Source organism: Bubalus bubalis, chromosome 12, assembly GCF_019923935.1.
Source record: "Bubalus bubalis isolate 160015118507 breed Murrah chromosome 12, NDDB_SH_1, whole genome shotgun sequence".
Classification (NCBI taxonomy): Eukaryota; Metazoa; Chordata; class Mammalia; order Artiodactyla; family Bovidae; genus Bubalus; species Bubalus bubalis.
The window spans coordinates 42,396,300-42,417,468 of NC_059168.1; positions in this window are offsets into that span (position 1 = coordinate 42,396,300).

Consider the following 21,169-nt stretch of genomic DNA (forward strand, 5'->3'; position numbering starts at 1 on the left):
GTGATAACAAAATAACACTAGTTTTGGCCCTTTCTTTTAATGCTTGTCCTGTGCTATGTGTGTTTAAGTCGCTTCAGTCATGTCTCTTTGCAACCCTATGGACTGGAGCCCGCCAGGCTTCTCTGCCCATGGGATTCTCCAGGCAAGAGTGGGTTGCCATGGCCTCGTCCAGGGGATATTCCTGACCTAGGGATCAAACTTGTATCTCATGCTTTCTGCATTGGCAGGCAGGTTCTTTATCACTTGGTTTAATTTAAAAAAAATAAAGCACAGGCACTTGAGAATTTGCCCTGATTCTGGGAGGGAAAAATACTGTTGAAGATTTAGAAAACTAATGTGTCTTGGCCATGGACCAGGCTTTAGGGATTGTATAAAACTATTAAAATTTTCCCTGATGTTTTTCATAAACAAGACAGCAGATACTGTTCAGTAAATGAGGTACTGGAAAAGCCTGCCAGCTGAACTCCGCTGCCCTGGTGGACCCTGCATCCTAAATGAAATCAGAATCAAACTGAGTTCTTGTCTCCAAGCACAGAGGGGCACCCATCTGGTCTCTAATATCTCTGCCCTGGAACCTACATTTGACAGGGCTGAACTTCCATGATAGAAGTTGGTTTCTATGCATTGGGTATTCTTCTTTCATTCTTCCCCTTACTCCACTCATTATAACCTGTAATTAAGGAAGTGCAGAAATAAATTATGCAAATGAAAAAATATCTCACAAACCATAGAGAACAAACTCCAAACCAAAGAGCACTGTCATTTTAGCAGGACGTTATTTGTTTCCTTCAAAAAATGAATGAATGGACAGAACTCCAGATTGGCAAGTCATGAGTCATTCATCTCCTGTTCAGTTCAGTTCAGTCACTCAGTCATGTCCGACTCTTTGTGACCCTATGGACTGCAGCACGCCAGGCCTCCCTGTCCATCACCAACTCCCAGAGTTTACTCAAACTCATGTTCATTGAGTTGGTGATGCCATCCAATCAATTCATCCTCTGTCATCCCCTTCTCCTTTCACCTTCAGTCTTTCCCAGCATCAGGGTCTTTTCAAATGAGTCAGTTCTTCGCATCAGGTGGCTGCATCTCCTGTTACCACCTTGCAGAATCCCACGGACAAAAGAGCATGGTGGGCTACAGTCTACGGAGTCGCAAACAGTTGGACACCACTGAAGTAACTTAACGCACACCCCTTTCTCTTGTGAAAGAGCCGGAGAAGTTTCTCACTTGACCTCTAAGTCAGAGCAGCCTGTCTGTCTACTTTGCTTTTCCACAAAGAGTAAACCTCAATGATCATTTTCCACTAGGTAGTAAAACCTTTCCTTTTACACATCTTGAGAGTTCTGACTACTCACTTTTAAGCCAGAAACTCCAGACAGGGTGAGTAGAGCACATTATTTGTAAACTCAACTTGCCAAGGAGGAAGGGTTGGGGTGCACTCTGAAACGCTGCCACAGAACTTTTTAACACTGAACAGTGCCAACTGTCCACAAGGGATGACTTGAAATGTCTCTGCAGAACACAGTGCTGGTGCCCACAGCCTGGCTCCAGCTGAGTTTCTACCACCTTCCAAGGACTCTTACAAAAACAGCCTTATGGATCCTCTCTGGTTCTAGGAAAAGAGGAAGCTTCAGATAAGTTAGGGAAAATTCAAGATAGGAGACAAAGGAATGGGAATCTTGTAGAAATCTGAATCACTTGCCCCTGAGCAATATACTATTTTCTTGCTACACACACACACACACACACACACACACTGCTACTGAAAGCAAATCCACTTGTTAATGTTCAACTCTCCTATCTGGTTATGGAAAAGGCTGGCAATAACGGGCAGATAGATCGGTTCTTTTAGGCAGACACACCACCGATAAAACGGAAACAATAAAGCTGGAGACAGGCTTGCTGGGCCCCAGCTGGTATTGCTTATATCTGTCCAAAGCAATCAGGAATCATAAAGAAACTTCTTTTTGGAACGCCTAACCACAAACTTCACAGTGACCGCTTCAGTCCCACATGCCCATGTGCTGCAGGGGGGTGCTGGGGCCTCGATACCTTTATTCTTTTTGACAAGATCAATCAGTCTCTCTGGAATCTCCCCATGGCCCACTCCCCTCCTCCACTCCAGCCAATGTCCAAGAAAGAAGTACAGTAATAAAACAACGAGGTAAAGCTCCTTCCTCTGCCTTTGTCAGAGGTGAGCCAAACCTTGGTACATCCTGACCCAGAGCACACCTCAAGTAGGGCAACCCAGTCATCCCCAAGAGGTAAACAGAGGCATTGTGCCCTGAAATCCAGAAATGGCAAAATCACACCTAGAAAACCCAAGACCTCAAACAATGAAGTCTTATACTCCCACGAGGCCTGCTAATGGGATTTCTACCTGAGATCTCTCTCACCTCAAACTAAAACTATCAGCCAGGTATCAGGGTTTAGTGATACAAGGTTAGCCAACAGGATCTGCACACTCGTTTTCCCACTGCAGTTCCAGGAATGATGGTCATTCTCTGATCACAAGCAAGCCCTCTCTCCCACTGTGTCACTTCTCTCACACCTGTTCACACACAGAGATACGAATCCAGCCAGTCGTGGTCTAGAAACACACCCTGGACACATTGCAGACTTTGCGAATAGACTGGCCTCTCCATCCCCTCATTGTGCAGGCCACAAATGGCTTCTCATTTTCATTAATTACTGCAGTCTCTACCTATTGTCAGTCATCAGAACCTGCCATATGGTTACCATCAGGTGCGCTCAAGTTCCTATTATGTGGCATTCCCGGGTGCCCTAAATAGATACTGCAGAATCTGCTTGTGTTTTTACAGGGCCACTTATATTTCAAAGAAGCTCATTCTGTTTCGAGTGATTGCTAAGGGGGGCCTCTCTGTTCAGCACTGGGCTCTATTGAAAACCAGCATTTCCTAATGAACACAGCTTCCCTTCTCCTCTACAGCTTTGCCATGCAACAGGGAATGTCCTAGACACTGCTACCTTTAGGGAAGAGAATTTGGGGAGTGTTTTTCTATAATTGCAAGCAAGTAAAACATTGAGAAGAATGCCAGGATGATTAGTGAAAGGGGAAATCAACTCTCCCTCAAAACTAGGCACATAAGGAATAAAAATAACCCAAAAGCCCCAAAGAAATCATGTCAATAAACTATGTCACATCTTGTGTGATTATGAAGAAATCCTCTTTTAAATATTTTTTATCTGCCACTGATCAAAATCTTTACAAGTGGCTTTCATCTTTGTGGTTTCAAGGATTCTATAAGAAGGATGTCACTTCATTAGGAACCCCTAAACTATGTAACGTGTTCACGAACGCCCAGTCCTTCCTGTCCCCACAAGTTCACTGCTGTCTGATCTGAGTGTCACTATTCTTCTTCCACCACCACAGCTATAACCAGCTTGGGGTATCCCTCTGTGGATCTGACACTCTGAAAGAGCTACAAGGTCATGTGGCCAGGGCAGATAATGCCTCATTTTAAATCCTGAAACAAATGTGCCCTCTTATGGGGCATGATTTTCTACCTACAGTTGCAGAGCCTTTTGAGTTACAGGCCCTATTCCTAGTGGTTACTCAGACCCTTCAGGGCAGAACTGATGCTGAACTTTATAATTCAGCGATAGCATTACCATCAGTAAGATTTTTCTAGAAAATTACTCCAACGTATAATTTTGTCGGTTGGTTTTTATAGACACACATACTTACATGTCGGTGTTGAAATTGGTTTATAGGTATGAACACCTCTTATTTCTGTTGTTTTTTTTCTGGGTTTAACATGAACTTAAGGACCAAGGAGCCCTAAAGAGTGAACCCTCAACTCTGCATAAAGGTCCAGAAGTGTGCATTCATACATACACACACATTTCTCCACTGCAATAAGGAAGATGGAAATACAATGAAATGCAAGATTCTGGCTTAAACTCCAAATTATATCTTATTAGCCAAAGATTTTCAGAAATTCCCAGTAGCTTCTCAGGATGAACTAAACTCAGTTTTCTCCACTGGTAACAGGAAAGTCATTGGAATAAGGTGCCTTATGTTTTCCTATAGGCATAACCTGCTTTAAGGAAACAAATGTAACATCAGCATACTCTATCTATTTGCCATTTTTTTTTAGACAAATTTGTGGGTGACAAGGAACAACTACACCTCTGGCTGAAAGGTATCAAATGTACCCAGCAATTTTTCTGCTTGGTGAGGAGAGTGTCTACATTACAATGGTGATGTCCAGAAGGGTCACTGCAGCCCTCAACCATATCATAAACAGAAACCAACCCCATCCAAGGGAAAATGAGTCACCAGAACAAAAGAGCAGGTCAGTATCCAGGGCTCAAGGTCACATTTCTACAAACACCTGCTTGTTCTCAGATAACACCTGCTCAGAATCTCAAACAAAAGCAGGCAGGACTCTATCAATAAAGTCCTCTGCTCTAGGCTGTGAAGGGAGGCACAACTTTCCTGGTATGTTTATGAGGAGATAATGGGTGGAGAAAATTCCAGAGTGTCCCAAAGGACAGAGTTTCCTCCAGCTTGAGCTCAACATGGAGCTTGGTTGGCAGGCAGTCTGAGCAGCTTTTTGGTGCCCACCTCCCCCAGCTAAGCTATGCATTCAGAATGACCAGAGCACTAACCAAAGGGTAAGCTGTGTCAGCTGGACATAATAAGTTCCTAGATGGGACACTATCTGGAGAAAATTACCATTAGCTATACGGTACTTTTTCCTCTGTTATTCTTACACATCCAGCAGCTGTTGTTACACCTCTTGAATTCAAGTCACAGCTCATGAAGTCGTCTATGAAGAGACTATAGGTTAGAAGAAGGGACCAAAAGGGGTCTCTGAGTCTCCCGCCCTCAGTTGTACATACTGTCTTCTGAACATGACTTCATTCTCAGCAAAATGCAGTAGGCTAAAGATGGCCACGAGTTTTTGCTACTCTTCCCACTTAGAGGTAAAATCTAACCCTGTCCACTGTGAAACTGGCAGGGACTGTGACCCATGGAGGCCAACAGATTACAACAAAAGGGACGCTGCGCCAGTCTCCCAGGCCCCGGCCTTAAAGGACTCAAAATTTGCATTTCTTCTCTTACCGAGCACTTGCTCCTTGAGCTTCGGGTCAGGTTTAGACTGGGGCATTGCCAGTTGTTCCTGATATGGCTAGTCCTGTTTGGGCAGCAACATCTCTCAAGCTTCTCAAAGCTGCAGCTACAATGAATGGGGTCTTTGGCCTCAGAAATCCTCCAGGGTACACTAAAAGCAGAACTGAACAAGAGTCTGAGGACTTCCCAGACTGTAGGACACGCCATATCCTCTCTTGGCAATGTTGCCCTGATGTCCTCGAGCTGATTTCCATATGACTATTGAGATGAAATGAACTAGGCCACACTGAGAGGTTGAATTGAGTGATATGGGCTGGAGTCCCATGGCTAGTGGTGTGGAAGGATTTCTGGAAGGAGTGAAATATGTGTGTGGTCTTGGGTAGGGCTGGGCAAGAGGGAAATGAGCAAAGCTAACGATATCAGCAAAGACGCCGGTAAGAGTAGACGCCCCTTGTCATATCCTCTTTTCCTTTCCTCATTCTTGATGAATGAGCTGAACACAAGACCAATAGACAGCAGGCATGCAAGCAGTGGGACTTGAATCTGGAATTGGAATTGAATTGGAACTAACCACCACTCAATACGTATTTTTAAAAAGCCTGAAATCCTGACTATGATTAAACAGAAGACAAGATCTCCCTGCCAGTCCATGAGATGGTTCATTAAATAAAAGTAGTGACCTCCAGTTTGCCCTGTGAACTACTTTTAATGGAGAGAATTGAGGTGGATTCACTTGAAGTCAGTGTCAGCCTTACATCAAGCTGGGGACATCAGGAAAGTGATTCTTAGCATTCTCCCTTCCTCCCCAGGCCTGGTACCTCCCCTTCCTAAGACTGCCTTCTCTATCTGAACCCACAGGCCCTCTTTGTCTGTCTTCCATGTAATCTGTCCATATTACAACTTCATTCTCACATCTAATTCACACCTCTTCTCCCCCTTCCTCTCAGTCCTGCACTGCAGCTCAAGTTCACAAGCTTGAAGGAGAAGTCTGGCCTGACCTCTAGCTCTAGAAACATGCCCTGGCCCCTCCTCTTCTGGGTGCCATCTCCTCCAGTGTGAGGGAGTAAAGAGAGAAAAGGGCAGTCCCTCCCAAGTTGGCTGAAAGACTTTGCAGACCCCTGCTTTTTGTTCACCGCAGTTATTCGAACTCATCATCTCTGGGCTCAGTGAGGTTGCATGGGGTCTGCAACCTGTCCCATTGACAAGGGGTCACTTCCAAAGGCTCCCCTGGGTGTTACTACCAGGTAATTTTGGCAAAATGTTCTGAAGAACAGCAACCACATTCCTCCAATGCAGCAGTAGCTCCCGCAGTCACCAGCCAGCCCAGGACAGCCAGGAGACCTCTGGGCATAGGCAGGGTCCATCGTTTGCAGTGATCAGGGTGGCTGGGTAGAAGGACTTCATGCCCACTGCTCTCCCCCACAGCTATATCTGCTGTCCCAGTTCTTACCCTGGGGAGGGGATGGGGGTAGGCGGTGTCCAGGCTGCTTTTCTGAGCCAACTTCTCCCTAAAAGCCTGTGGAGAGGGAGCTGCATTTGTCCTCAGCCTTGAGCCTTAACTACTACACTAGGACCATAGGCAAAGGGCACAGTCATCCTTCTTTGACATTTGTTTTACATATAGACATTTTATGTGAAAACTCTCTCAGCTTAAAAAGTTTGAAAACCACTCTCCACCAAAAATCCCTGCCCTTAAGTCTATGGACTCCTGTGTTGCTTCTCCTAGTCTTAGCTGTTTCATACTCCAGGAAAAGGGTACTCATTCTGCCCCAGACCCTGCCCCCTGCCTGGGCCTGACATACCAACATCGAAGGATGAGCCCACGGGTGGCCATGCAGCGCGCCATCCAGGTTCGGCCCTGACGGATCTCTGAATGCTAGATGGATCGCAGAAGGGTCTTGCTAACAGCATATTGGAAATGCAGCTTTCCTGGCCCACATGGACAGGTTTTTATCTATTTTCATCCTTTCCCTGCTCTGTTTAAATATGGTGTCTGTGACTGAGTTTTGTGTTCCGGAGGCATGCAGTCCAGAGGGAAGGAGCCAGAGTTGCTTCTCTGCCTTGGCGCTTAGGAAAGAGCAAATGGGGCTGCCACCTGCCCGGTCTGGGGATGGTTCCAGAATGGCTCAGGTTATTCACAGCACAGATCCACCAGGGGGTAAAAATATCATCCCAGAAGGACTCTCCCTGTAGCCACAAAAATACCTATGTGGGTATAGAGAGAGACTCAAAAACTGACACAAGGTTTAGGAGAAACCATCCCCTTGGAAAAGAACTACTGTAAAGTAATTGGTATCCGCCCTACAAAAGAGAAGTTGAAGAGAACCCAGAGAAGCAAGTGAGGGCAGTTCAAGAAGGACGTCATGTGGATGGACAGCAAGAGAAACCTAGTTTGGACTACAGGAAGAACTTCCTAACCATGAAACGTAGGGAGATCTTCACAAGGTGTCTCCTTGCAGGGATGCAGAAGAGATCTGCTCTCCTTTGTGAGGCCTACTCTGAAGCGATGAGTTCAACTGGGCAATTTTACTAAGTTCCCACCAGCTTTGGGCATTCACAATAAATTTTAGAGAAGGACTGACTTCCTTGGTAGAAGAGTTTACTCTTCCAAGCTCTTTGACTGTATAACTCCTTATAAGCTCCATCCTTTTAATTACAAACTCATTTCCACAATCACTGTGCCCTACTCACGAGCCCCAGGGCTGTGGGAAATGAAGGCTTCTCCATCTTATGCTTCACCACGGGGGCCTAAGGCCCCCTCTCCACCTTTTTCTATCTGCCTTGGAACCAGTCTCACACTTTCTGAACTGGCCTCATTCTAGCCCCTGTGTGCCATGGTGGATAACGTCTCCACATTTCACACCCAAATTAGGAAGTGTAGATTCCTAAGAATTCATTGTAAACTCTGTATTGCCTTTGACTTGGACACGTCTCCAGGGACTAAGAAGTATCCAGAGAATCAATCATTGGGAATCAAAGAGGGAGCTGTCCCCAGTGTGGTTGTGTTTCCAACTTCCTACTTCAGGTGCTGGCCCATTGAGATGTTGTCCACCCTGCATCTCTTATCAGCGATAAGATTCTTCAGCTTAGAAAAGTGATTCTGAATATCCATATAAACCCAGGGGAAAAAAACTATTGTCCAAATTCTCAAAAGAAGACAGTAGAAAACAACCAATTTGCTAAAATCCAAAAACAAATGACAGCCCCATTGAGGGGCCGATGTTTAATGTAAACTAGAGCACTCCCTTCCATGCCAGGCTGAGAAGCAGCTCTGGCTCCTGCCCTTGGACTGTATGTCTCAGGGACATGGAACACGATCCAGAAACCATATTTAAGCAGAGCATGAAAAGGATGAACATTGACAAAAAGCTGCCAATGTAGGAAAGGAGCATTGCATGGAACACGTAGAGTATGAACCTACTCATTATTCAGAAATGGTTCCATCCTGCATTCCAAGGTGTGTTCATTTCTCAGCTTGAAGTTTTATGATATTTTCATTTGCTTTGAATACGTTTGTCTCCTGATTAATGTTACACAGTGCAAAAACCCTGAATGCTAAACAATAGAAAACAGAACCGTTTAAGTCATCAAAACCCATGGTTGTAATTGTTCAGCCAGCAAGCACACTTTGGCTCAAAACACCCTTGTTTCAAGAACATATTCTTATAGTAGGTGACTGTGAGCTGCAGTTGAAGATGATGCAAGAGCCCAAATGAAAGGGACAGGGCGTGAATAGCTCCAGCTCCTAAGAATGAATAAATGAAAAGAGTGAGACACACTGGGTTCTATCTGAGGAAAATGTCATGGTTCTTCCTCTTTTCATGCCATCTGAGAAATTAACTCTGAAGTATTTCAAATACCACACCAACTAGAACAGCTGTGGCCACTTTCCCCTGCTTTGGTAGCCTCCCATCAAATTCCAGATCCAAATAAACACAAGGCAACTTTCTGTCAACATCTTAGGATGATGCTCATGAGCCTTAGTAAATAAAAATAGTGATAATTTAAAACTAAGGAAACCTAATACTACAGTGCTTATCACATGCCTGATGCTGTTCCAGGTATCTTACACTATGTTCTCACCCCAAAGTAATGACGTAGGTACCATCACCACTCCCATCACCCACCCAGGGAAGCAGGCTACTCTTTTTGGCTGAAAGAAGCTGTGAGTTCCAAGAGAGGGCATATCTCTTCCCAACTTCTGTCCTTCTGTAACAACAGCTGAAATTTATTTGAACATGGGACACTACAAAATGCTTCAGTGCTTTATCTCAGTCAATCATCATAAAATAAACATAAAAATTACACATGTCCTCATTTTACCTAGTAGGCAACTGCGGTTCAGAGAGGTTTTCAAAACATAGCTCAAAGTCACAAAGCTGGAATGTGGCAGAGCTCAGACTGGAACCCAGTCTGTCCCCATTCCAAAATCTTGGTTCCCAAGCCCTACTCTATGCTCCTTTTTGGGTAGTTCCCATCTCGAGGACACTTGCAGTTGCCATCCAAACTCAATCTCATGGGTTATTTTCATCAAGTTTAAAAGGCTTTCCTGAGGCTGAAGATGGCCAAGCGGATGGCTCCCAGAGAGCCCAGTGGCACCGTTGCCATCCGTTGGCCTCAGCCACAGCTGTGGTTTCCAAAGGAAATAACTCATGCAGCCGTTGGGCGCACCTGTCACTCACTGGAGCCGGGACTTGCATCAGAACACGGGGGCCCCACAGGGAAAGAACGGCAGCTACATCAAACGGATGGGCATCCATGCAGGTCACTTTAGGACCTGTGTGCCCACTTCCCCTGATCTGAGTTCAGCCCCACTGTGGTTCATTCTCCCTGCTTCAGAAGGTCATGAAGAGTAGCACTAGACCTTGGACATTCTAACTCTGTGGAGACAGTCCATCCCAGTGCCCTGGACAGACTAAGGTGTGGGTAAATCAGTGGGCATGCCTCAATTAGATTAAGGACCCAAACTTCCTTTGATTAAAAAATACCTGAGAGCTAATGTCAAATAGAAGACTCTAAGAAAGGCCAACAAGTGGCTTTAAGAACTGGGGTCTTTCCCTCAACCCCAGAAGGAAGAAAGGGCACATTTAACTTTAACCTGATAAACAATAGAATTTTGATGAAAACACAAGGAAAAGGAAAATTTTAGGGTACTTTGTGGTGGTGGCAAATTCAGAGGAAATGAATGAATAGTGTCAACTGGATTCAGTTGAACACAAAATTCTGTAAACATTAATGGAGCATCAGCTAAGCACTTACACCAGGGACTATCAGAATTATTGTACCTGCATCTTCTTACACTCTTACTGAGGAGCCAAGACATACGGGCTTGGCCCCCTTAAATAACAGGAAAATGTGGCATATAAGTACTAGGATGAGTAGTGAGTTCTGAGAAAACAGCAGGATGAAAGTACACGTGTGCCTAGATGGGCAGAACCAGGCACCCACTTCGTGGGTGATGTAAGATTTGGTCTGGGGCCCAGGACTGGTTCTGTAAAATCTCAAATCATCTCTCCCCAACCACAGCCTCCAAATTTACCTGCATAGGCATCTGGGAGAACCAATAGCCTTGCTCTAATCCTGAATTATTTCTGTTCTGTGACAGGTGGTTTCCAACACCACGTTCTTATGGATTTTTGAATCCCTCCCAGGACTCAGCCTTCCCCTGTGGATACAGAAAATCTTCAGTCATGCACCCTAGGAGCTGCAACAGCTGCTTTGCCAGGTGATGGTTTTCTAGGGGTCAGAACTGAAAAGGAGTGGGGAAAGGCCAGGAGGTCAGCTCTTTTCAGTAGAGGAATTTTCTAAAACCAAAGTAAAACTACATATGAAAAAGGGGAACTTCATTTTTTTATCTTGAAAATATAACTATTGAGAAGGATTTGGCCAAGGCACCCATGCACAAGTGTCTTATCTACTTTTGTGTTATTCGAACTAATGAAGACAAAGTGATTTTTAACTCTTTCAGAGGAATACATGGCTTGGAGGGTGCCTATAATCCAAACACCACCCTCCATTGTCCTTGATGGAGATAAGAATGCACATTACTTGCAACTGAAAATGTCCAATGCCTTTGGAAATACCCAGTTGAAGATGCATTCCCCAATAATCTCTCCTTTGTTCTATATATTTTAAAAGTATCTTCACTCTACTAGGTTGCCTACGTATGAATCTAAGGAACCTCAAAACAGACTCATGCATCTGATCCAAAAGTGATTTCTTGAGATGCTCTAAAGCTACCTGAGGACATCAGCACACCTCTGAGTGAAAAGTCCAAGATGCTGGTTTCTCCCATGTGGCATGGAGGGCTCACTACCCTCTACTGAGCATCTGACAACCTCTTCCTTAGAAGAGGGTGGCAGTCTTACTGCCTGAGTAGAACATCAGCTCCTCCAGGACACATTCATCCCAAGGTCTTCTCCTTTTATGTCTTCCAGCACAAGCGGAGTGCTCAGCACACTATCAGTGCTCCATAGATTTAAGTGGAACTAAACAGATCAGAGCAATGTCAAGCACAAATCATCCTGGCAGAATCAGAAGGCGAGACGCAGGTTCCGGGAGACTGTCGAGGTCAGGAAATGGGCATGATGCAGGACCAGATATGCTAGGGGTCTTGCCAACTGTGAGTTCTCTGTCTCCCTGTCAAGCCCTCCCTGATCAATAATCCAATCGTGGGATTCAGTCAAGATGAACTAAAATGTCAGCAAGGTAACAGGAGGAGACTATGATCTGCTTCCTGTTTCCCCAGAGAATCGCACTGTATTGGGCACTTTGTAGGGACTCAGCCATGCTGATTGAACAGAAGGGAAAAAAATTGAAAACAAAATCACTTAAAAGTTTCAGAGGCATAAAAGTCAAGGAAAATAGCTTAGATAAAAGAATCAGCACCTTTACCACCAGATGCTCTGTGGCCTTTTCTGGGATAAAGTCAATGTGAATAAGCCAAAGCCGTACACTCAAAAACCCATCACAAACCATGGTGATGCCCAGCCACCAAGTACTGTGAACAGGCCGGATCTAAGTATACAAGTGAAGAGCCAACTACAGTGCAACTTCTTTTGCTCTACTTTTACTACTATCTCAGGCCTGGACTTTCTTTCTAAAAGGCCTGATGCCAGAGAGGAGCTCTCACAGTGTCCTCTTGGGGTCTCCTAAAGAAGAAAGCAAGATCCACGAGGCACCTCTCTTTTAGGGCACTTAGCCCAGGGGGTCTTTCCCTGGGGGCCATCATCGTGCTTCTGAACACCCAGGAACTCTCTAAAATCATCTTATGTGTGTGTGCATTTTCCTAGAAAAACCCATACCTTGTATGGGTTTCTCAAAGAGATCCATGACCTAATAAAAGTTGAAAGTGAAAGTGTTAGTCTCTCCGTCATGTCTGACTTTTTGCAACCCACAGACGGTAGCCCACCAGACTCCTCTGTCCATGGGATTCTCCAGGCAAGAATACCAGAATGGGTTGCCATGCCCTTCTCCAGGGCATCTTCCTGGCCCAGGGATCAAACCTGGGTGTCCTGCAGTGCAGGCAGATTCTTTACCATCTGAGTCACCTTAAGAGTCAATAATTAATTAGCTTAGGTATTTGAAGTTTGGTCAAAATCATTTGCTGGCTAATAAGCTCAAAAATATTCTCCATGAGAAAGGCAGCATGGGGTGGTGGAAAGAGCACAGAGTGAAAGAGCTCAGATCCAGCTCCGCCACTTACCAGCTTCCTGGTGTGGAAAAGTTACATAGACCATCCAAGCTCCTGCATAATGGGGGCAATAATACCTACCTCCCTAAAGCCACTGACACAGAGAAAGCACTAAATAAATGTCAACTCCCTCCCTCTCTTCAGTAGCAGTCTTCTCCCCTCCCTCCTTTTGTCCCTTCTTTCTTCCCCTTTCCTTCCTTCCTTTCTTCCCTCCCTCCCTCCCTCTCTTTCTTCCTTCCTTCTTTCCTTCATTTCTGGCAATAGAAAGCACCAATGCTTTGAACAAATGCCCCCTTTCCAAAGAGTACAAATCTGTCATCTGACATAAATAACAAGTTGACATGCCATTGCATGGCCTGGCCAACATTATCCTTTTACTGAAAAATAGGGAGCACATTAATGGGCTTTTGCACCATAAACAATATTGAGCAGTGAAACCTTTCCTTCTCTCTTGTTATTTTATATACGCCAACCCTAATAACCTACAAATTACACGTAGGAGATTGTAATCACTAGTGGCAAACACTAGTTTGGTTTGGATGCAGCCCAAGACGATGGAAGGGATGAGAAGAGCATATTACAATTTTTAAAAATTTGAGCACCCAAAAGCTCACGTTTTCACAGAGAAAGATGCTATACAATCAATGCTAACAATATCACTTAGCACATCCCAGAGACATGGTCTGTGCATGCCTTCACAACCCACTTTTGCATAACAGAGTTGCTTGGAATACTTCTTGTAGTTTTTATTTGTTGAGGGTGGGGGGATTTAGCCTTATGGATGCTTCAAAGTTGCACTGCATGAGTCATGTAAGACTCTCTCTCCTCCGTCCCCTCCATCTGTAGAGGGAGGAGGAAAGAACAGAACAGGCGATGGAGCCAGGGTAACCAAGGGTGGGGGTTTGAGGAGGGGGAGGAATGGTGAGATTTCATAGCTTGCCAAAGATTATAAGTCCAAAGGTTGATTTTTTGGCATCAGCTTTACCCAAGTGGAAAATTCCCAATTTTCTCTTCTTGGTCCTTTCTCTCAGAGGAAATGCACAGTTTTGTTGGACTCAAGCAAACGCATCTTCCTTTCCTAATTTCCCTGTGCTGGATGAAATACTAATTTATATCCACATTTGTGCCGGAGATCTTACAAATCTGCTGTTGTTTCCTTCCCAAGCTGTAAGGTGGGGGCTCGGGGTGGGGGTTGGGGTGCAGAGGAGTGGAGCTGAGCACCAGGGAAAGGAGACGGAGAATGTGGTTGGAAAGGTGAGGAGGGAGAAGAAGAAAGAAAAACTTCACCCGGTAAGCATTTTCCATACTTAATAATTTGATTTTTGAAGGCTAGTCATATCAAAGAGCAAAATATTCAATATTGTTAATTCAGTTTTGCAAAATATATTCTTAATTTAAAAATGATTTTGCTCCGGGTGGTAGTGCAGTAATAAAGCAGTTATTGACCAGATCTTATTGATTGTAGAGTCTGCGGGCAAAGAGCACTGACCTTGCTCACACTCTTATTGCTTCCTCCCTCCCTGGCCTTCTTCATCTATGCTCGCTCAATAATATATTATTAATATATATTTTTAGCAAAAACTGTATGTTACAAGGTTAAGGGCTTCTTAGTGATTTTTTTTTTCAAGCTACTCTCTGCCTTTGGGGTGTTAGAGAAGAATAAACCTGGTAACTGAGTATCTGGACAGAAGTGGCTTTCCAGAAAAATACTTCACATACTCCTGGGAAGCACACTGTCACCAGCCACTGGTACTGCCACACAGGACAGAAAGAAAAGAGTCCCTAATCCCAAGGGAGCTGCAGGAGCTTGGGCAATGGTATGCCTGTGGAGAGGAAACCACACATGGCTGTAATGACCAAATTCAGGATGTGTGGGTGTCCTTCCCAGGAAAGTAACTCTGCGCCCAAGGGAGAGAAATCTGTGGTCATATCAAAGTCAATAACAAGCGTGTCCAAATCCTTCCACTCTCTAATAGCTACTTCATGGGGCTTTCCCCAGCACCTTTATGACCATCTTCCTCACACCATCAAGCTCAGTTTCCAAGTTGTGTCCAGTTCTTGTGACCCCATGGATGTAGCCCACCAGGCTCCTCTGCCTATAGGATTTCCCAGGCAGGAATACTAGATGGGTAGCCATTTCCTTCTCCAGGCCATCTTCCTGACCCAGGGATCGAACCAGTGTCTCCTGCATTGGCAGGCAGATTCTTTACCACTGAGCCACCTGGGAAGCCCACTCTATATCATAACCATGTATGCTGCTGCTAAGTCGCTTCAGTCATGTCCGACTCTGTGCGACCCCATAGATGGCAGCCCACCAGGCTCTGCCATCCCTGAGATTCTCCAGGCAAGAACACTGGAGTGGGTTGCCATTTCTTTCTCCAGTGTATGAAAGTGAAAAGTAAAAGTGAGGTCGCTCAGTCGTATCTGACTCTTCGCGACCCCATGGACTGAAGCCTACCAGGCTCCTCCATCCATGGGATTTTCCAGGCAAGAGTACTGGAGTGGGTTGCCATTGCCTTCTCCAACACATAGCAATTGCTTACTTTCAGCATTTGCACATAAACTATCTTGTATGTCTAATCTGTTTTTTTCCCAGATTTATCTTATTTCCCTAATAAATGTATAGGTCTTTCAAAGTCAAACACTATGCCATACGCTCCTTCAGTATCCCTTCAAGGACCTGTTGTGTGCCAGGTTCAGAGCAAACATGCAGTTAATAATTATTACACTGGAATGTAAATAATGCATAGCTCTGTATTTAACTTTCTCCCAGGGAAAGCAAAGATACAGAACATTATGGTGCAGTTTGCTTCTGTCCTCTTCACTGGGACCCCCTGTAATCAAGTGGTTTGCCTGTCTCCACAAGTGAACCTGGAGAGGGAAAGAAGAGCAAGATACTACTGAATCTAAGAAGCAACTTAAACTGTTGTATCATGAAGCAGAATATTCGGGAAGTTTGCTTTAGAGTCATGTGTGAAGCAAGAGGAAAGAACAATGGTTATGCTTCCAAAACACTGAACTCAGAGAGGCTAGCAAACCCACAAGCTCTTGAAGAGGTCAGGGCTGCAAGTGCATGGGCACAGCTGTCACCTGCAACTTCTGATTCCATGACCCCACCCACATCTCTTTGTATCACGGCAAGGAAAGTGGTACTTCTTCAGATGGCAGAAGAGACAGGCTACAAAAAAAAAAAAAAAAAAATCTGGATCTCTCTGACTCCTCTCACCCCCATACCTGGGCTCCTGCTTTGACAAAGAAAAGTCCACCCCAGAAATCCAATATTCATAACGGACAGGAGAGATGGAACAGGAGCTAGATCTCTTCATTGCCCTGGTTTCACTGCCCACCAAGAATGGACAAAGAAGAGGATACCAGTGATTCTGTGATGGGAGATCATAGCCCAGTAGAAACAATCCTGGAGAGCAAAAAGGAAGGCTGGGCTCTGCTTCCTAGCTGTGTGGTCACTGGCAACCTGCTGAACCTACCAGCGGAAGTCTCAGCAGGCACCAGCTGTTCACTCAAAGAGTTTTAACAGAAAAGAACACGTGAAAGTACTTTTTACAAAGATGTTGGGCGGGTAATGGGACCAATGAGGAACAGCAAAAGGCCTAGCAACAGCAGGACGTCTTTAGCATTCATAGGTCTGAATGGGGCCAAATGGAGCAAAGGGGTTGCTGGAAAGTGGCAGAAAGTGTAGGTGTGGAAAAGAGGTCACCCACAGCAATGTGGCCATAGAGGAACACAGGCACTGCAACACCACATGGGTAGCAATGAATCCCAAACTCTGGCTCCTGGTGCACCCCCATCTCATGTCAGGGCCAGAAGACAAGGGCAATTAGATGAGGGGTCCTTTGGGGTCAGCTGACCAGAGCCAAGAGCCAGGAAAGCAACATGGGAATGATCTGGAAGAGAAAATGGATGAAGAGTCCCCATCTTTGTGCCTCATTTTCTCCTTTGTCACACAGGAATAATTATGCAGCCCCACCTACCACACAGGTCCTCCTAAGGACTGCACATAATTATAGCTGGGAATGCACTTTCTTAAAGTTTCCAACTCACTGCAGAGGCTGCGTTGGTGAAGCACCCACTCTGCTCTCAGTGGAGCCCTCTCCCCGTGCCCATGCCCAGGCCAGGGGAGGCATCTCCACTCTCAACCAGAGCCAGAATGATGTGAACAGAGCAGCACAGGGCTCTGCAGGTGGCAGGGGGAGGGGGGAGCTGCACACGCAAGGCAATAATAGAGACTGGATTGTTTATGCTTGTGGGAAAGGGCGCATGAATATGGATAAAACCCTGTGCGCATTTTGCTAATTACCCAGCATCACTGTTAAAGGAGAAAAGAGCCCACTGCAGATTTTCAAGCCAATTCCACCCCACGGAGCCCGCCCCCACCTATGTACACTCACACAAATCACCGCTGCCGCCATCACCACACCACCATTTTCTCTCCTCTCATGCACATAGCTGACAATGCTCCCCTGAATACGAACCACAAGGACCCATTTGAGTTAAATCTGAATTGACAGAAGATTCCCATTCTGCATCACAACAGAGAGCTCAAGGAAGAAAGTCTCAGTCCTTGATTCTAGTTGGCAGGGGCTTTTCCTACAATATCCGGAGTCAAAGCAACCTTATAAGCTCCATAGGCAAAAGACATGGGGTAAACCAAGGAGGGGAAGGCAGTGGAGAGACAAAGAATCACAATTAAATGGGAAGCCAAAATGCAGGGGAATAAAGCAAAAAAAAAAAAAAAAAAAATCCCAGTCTTCAGCTCCCAGTATCAGTTAAAGTCTCTTTTCTTTATCTGCTTAAAATGGCTAAACTTACTGGCCAGACATTTGGAGTTGAGTAGACCCAACTCTCAATGGCACCCCACTCTGGTACTCTTGCCTGGAAAATCCCAAGGACAGAGGAGCCTGGTAGGCTGAGGTCCATGGGGTCGCTAAGAGTCGGACACGACTGAGCGACTTCACTTTCACTTTTCACTTTTCACTTTCATGCACTGGAGAAGGAAATGGCAGGCCACTCCAGTGTTCTTGCCTAGAGAATCCCAGGGACAGGGCAGCCTGGTGGGCTGCCGTCTATGGGTTCGCACAGAGTTGGACTCGACTGCAGCGACTTAGCAGCAGCAGCAGCAGCAGCAAACCCAATTCTAGGGCTTCCCCAATGGCTCAGCAGGGAAAGAATCTGCCTGCAATACAGGAAATACAGGAAATTTCGATCCCTGGGTTGGGAGGATCCCCTGGAGTAATAAATAACTACCCACTTCAGTGTTGTTGCCTGAAAAGTCCCATGGACAGAGGAGCTGGGCACGCTACAGTCCAACAGGTCACAAAAACTCAGACACGACTGAGTAACTAAGCACAGCACACAGCACAGACCCAACTCTAGGGAAAGAGAAGACGGTGGATTCTGACCTCTGTTTCCAGGCAACCCTAGGGCTTTTCCCAGAGAGCCAGTGCCAGGAAAATGTCTGCTCACTCGTCCTTGAAAATCGGCAGGGATGTGCAGTTAGGAAAGGCCTGCTCAGGATGGACACTTGGAGGGAGAATCTCAAGCCAGCTAGCCTGGTACCTGAAGTCCACCACCAAAAACTGCCAGAGGACATGATCATTTTAGCTCAAGATCAACCAAGCTAAAGAGCCAACCACAAGCACCGCTGTCTTGAGCTATACAACTTCAGGGCAATAATAAAGGCATGACCTTTCTGCTTCATTCCTTGCATGTATTCTCCTCTGCAAGAAAGTCAGCAGCAGAGGTACTAGAAAGACACTGGGCTGTGAGTCTGGAGACCTAGATAGTTGTACTGGCTCATCCCATGCAGCTGTGTGACTGTGAGGGAGGCATTTAGCCTTTCTGAGCCTCAGTCTCACAGTTCTCTTCACTTAAAAAAAAAAAAAGAAAAAACTGGCCTAAAAACTCGCATAGTTCTCAACTTCAAAAATTCTATGAGTAACAACACCATGAAGGTAACATGGACTGAGCTCTTCCTTAATGCCAGGCACTACTGTGCATAATTTAACTCATTTCTCAATAGCCTTGTAAGTGTTATTATCCTAATTTAATATATAAAAAAGCTGAGACCCAGGGTGGTTAAGTCATTTTCCTGAGTTGGTAAGTGGTCAGGTGGGGATTTGAACCCAATGAGAGCATATCGATGATTTCAATAAAAGCCATGGGCTGTTCGTCCTATATGCTATTCTACCTAGGCTAAAGACTTACTAATCTAGTGCTTCTTCTGCTACGTCAAACAGCTTCTTGTAAGTTTCCTGAAGGAATTCTGTCTTCAAATCAGTCTCAGAAAAACCAAGAAGGGGCAACATGACCTCAGATTTCCAAACAAGTTCTGATGATTGTTCCATCTTCAGTGGGCTGATATGGGCAAATGGAACTTCTGGTCTTTAGTTCAAGCACACAAATTCCAGATAATAGATGCTCAGTAAACATGGCATACATATTGTACACAACAGATGCTTGATAAAAGCTTAGCATGATGCGCTACACACTAAGGGCTCTACAGAGTCCTGGCACTGAGATTAGGAAACATGGCAGAGACTATGAGTTGGAGTGGATGGGAAAGTTACCTAAACAGCATCAAAATATAAAATTGTAAAAGGAAGCCTACAAAGATATTCTCAACACCAGGAGCTTCAAGCCAGAGGGTCCCTCTCCCATGTCAACTCTACCACTACCCCTACCAGCACCACCCACCAAAATCCACAGTACCTCCATGTGCCTGAGGGGCAACGTGTCTTGTAAAAGGAAAATGTCCTTGAGCCTAGGCTTCCTGCCATATTTCTGCCTTGGACTTTGCATCTAACTTTTTAATGGGGGGAGGCAGGAGCTGATTGGATTATAGGAATACAAATGGATTAATTTGGGGTGGATTAGATACATCACAAAACATAAGTTTGACTTGCATTAACATAAAAATGTCATAAAAATGTAGATGCTGAGGCAGAGCTTATTTGTGATGCTGCTAATGCACTGTTACTCCAGCAAAAGATGTACACAATATTTACGCTGTATCTGACCACATAAAACATGTCATATACATATGCAATTTTTCATTATGTAGACGGAAGAGAGCCAGAGGGCCCTTCAGAATTCCAATTCTTGAGCTCCTGATTTTCCCTTTTTTTCTTTTTAATCTTTTTTCCCTTTTCAAGAAACAAATGCAGTTTTAAACCATCATTACTGTATTTTGAACAGTTAATATTTCATATCGTGACATCTCTACTCAGAGGTAACAGGTTTAGTTGATTACTATTTGTTTATAGAGTCGGAGAAACCTGCAATCACAGGGAACATGGAAGGATTGCAATTAGATCTATTGGCTGAGAGCTGCACCTCGCCGACCCACGGTTAAGTGGTTAGCGCTATCAGAGAGAAAATGCCTACTGACAGCTGGCACATCTGCACATAATAACACGAGCAGAACTGACATGGCCACTGAAGGCTGCTGCTCTGCTCTGTACCCAGAAGCTGAAAACAGATCATGCTTTTTAATAGTGCATCAACACTTTTCTTCTGAATTACCATAATCATGTGAGTTCTGGGAGGAAGCGGGGACCTCTTGGCTAAGCTGCTGTGAATTCTTCAAATTATCCAAATAAAAAAGGATTTTTTCCCCCCACAAACCTGAGTCTATACTCAGCTTCTAGTTTATTAAAAAGGAAAAGGACAGGAAGAGAGCGATTGAAGAAAAGGGGTTAATCTAAGTGTTTTTAATAAAACACCCAATGTCGCATATGTGACAGAATGGACACACAACCCCTGAGGCAGAGAAGGGTGGGGAAGAGTTGTTAGCATAAATACACAAACAAGATTCTATCAAAGTGGAAATGATGGTGAGAAGTAAAGGTTCACCATGTGCCTGTAGCTGCATAAAGAATCTAGAGAACCCATCACCTCCACAGGCCAACACTTCTCTCTCCAGGCACCCAGCTCTTCTTTCTCCACCGGTCACTTTAGAGATTGCCAAACAATCAAGATTGATCAGATCAACCGGGAACTCTATCATACATAGTGGTGAAAGTGAAAGTGTTAGCCACTCGGTCATGTCCAACTCTTTGCAACCCCATAGGCTTTAGCCAGCCAGGCTCCTCTGTCCATGAGTTTCTCCAGGCAAGAATACAGGAGTGGTAGCCATTCCCTTCTCCAGGGGATTTTCTCAACCCAGAGATCGAACACAGGTCTTCTGCATTGCAGGCGAATTCTTTACCATCTGAGCCACCAGAGAAGCACAGGTGAGCTCTAAAGAGCAAGTCAGCAAATCCCGAGGCTGCCCTGGGATGGAAAGGATGTCCAGGGTCCTGGTGGCCTCTACTCCTAAACAGGGGCATACAGTTCCCAGAAATCAAAGTTTCCCTTCC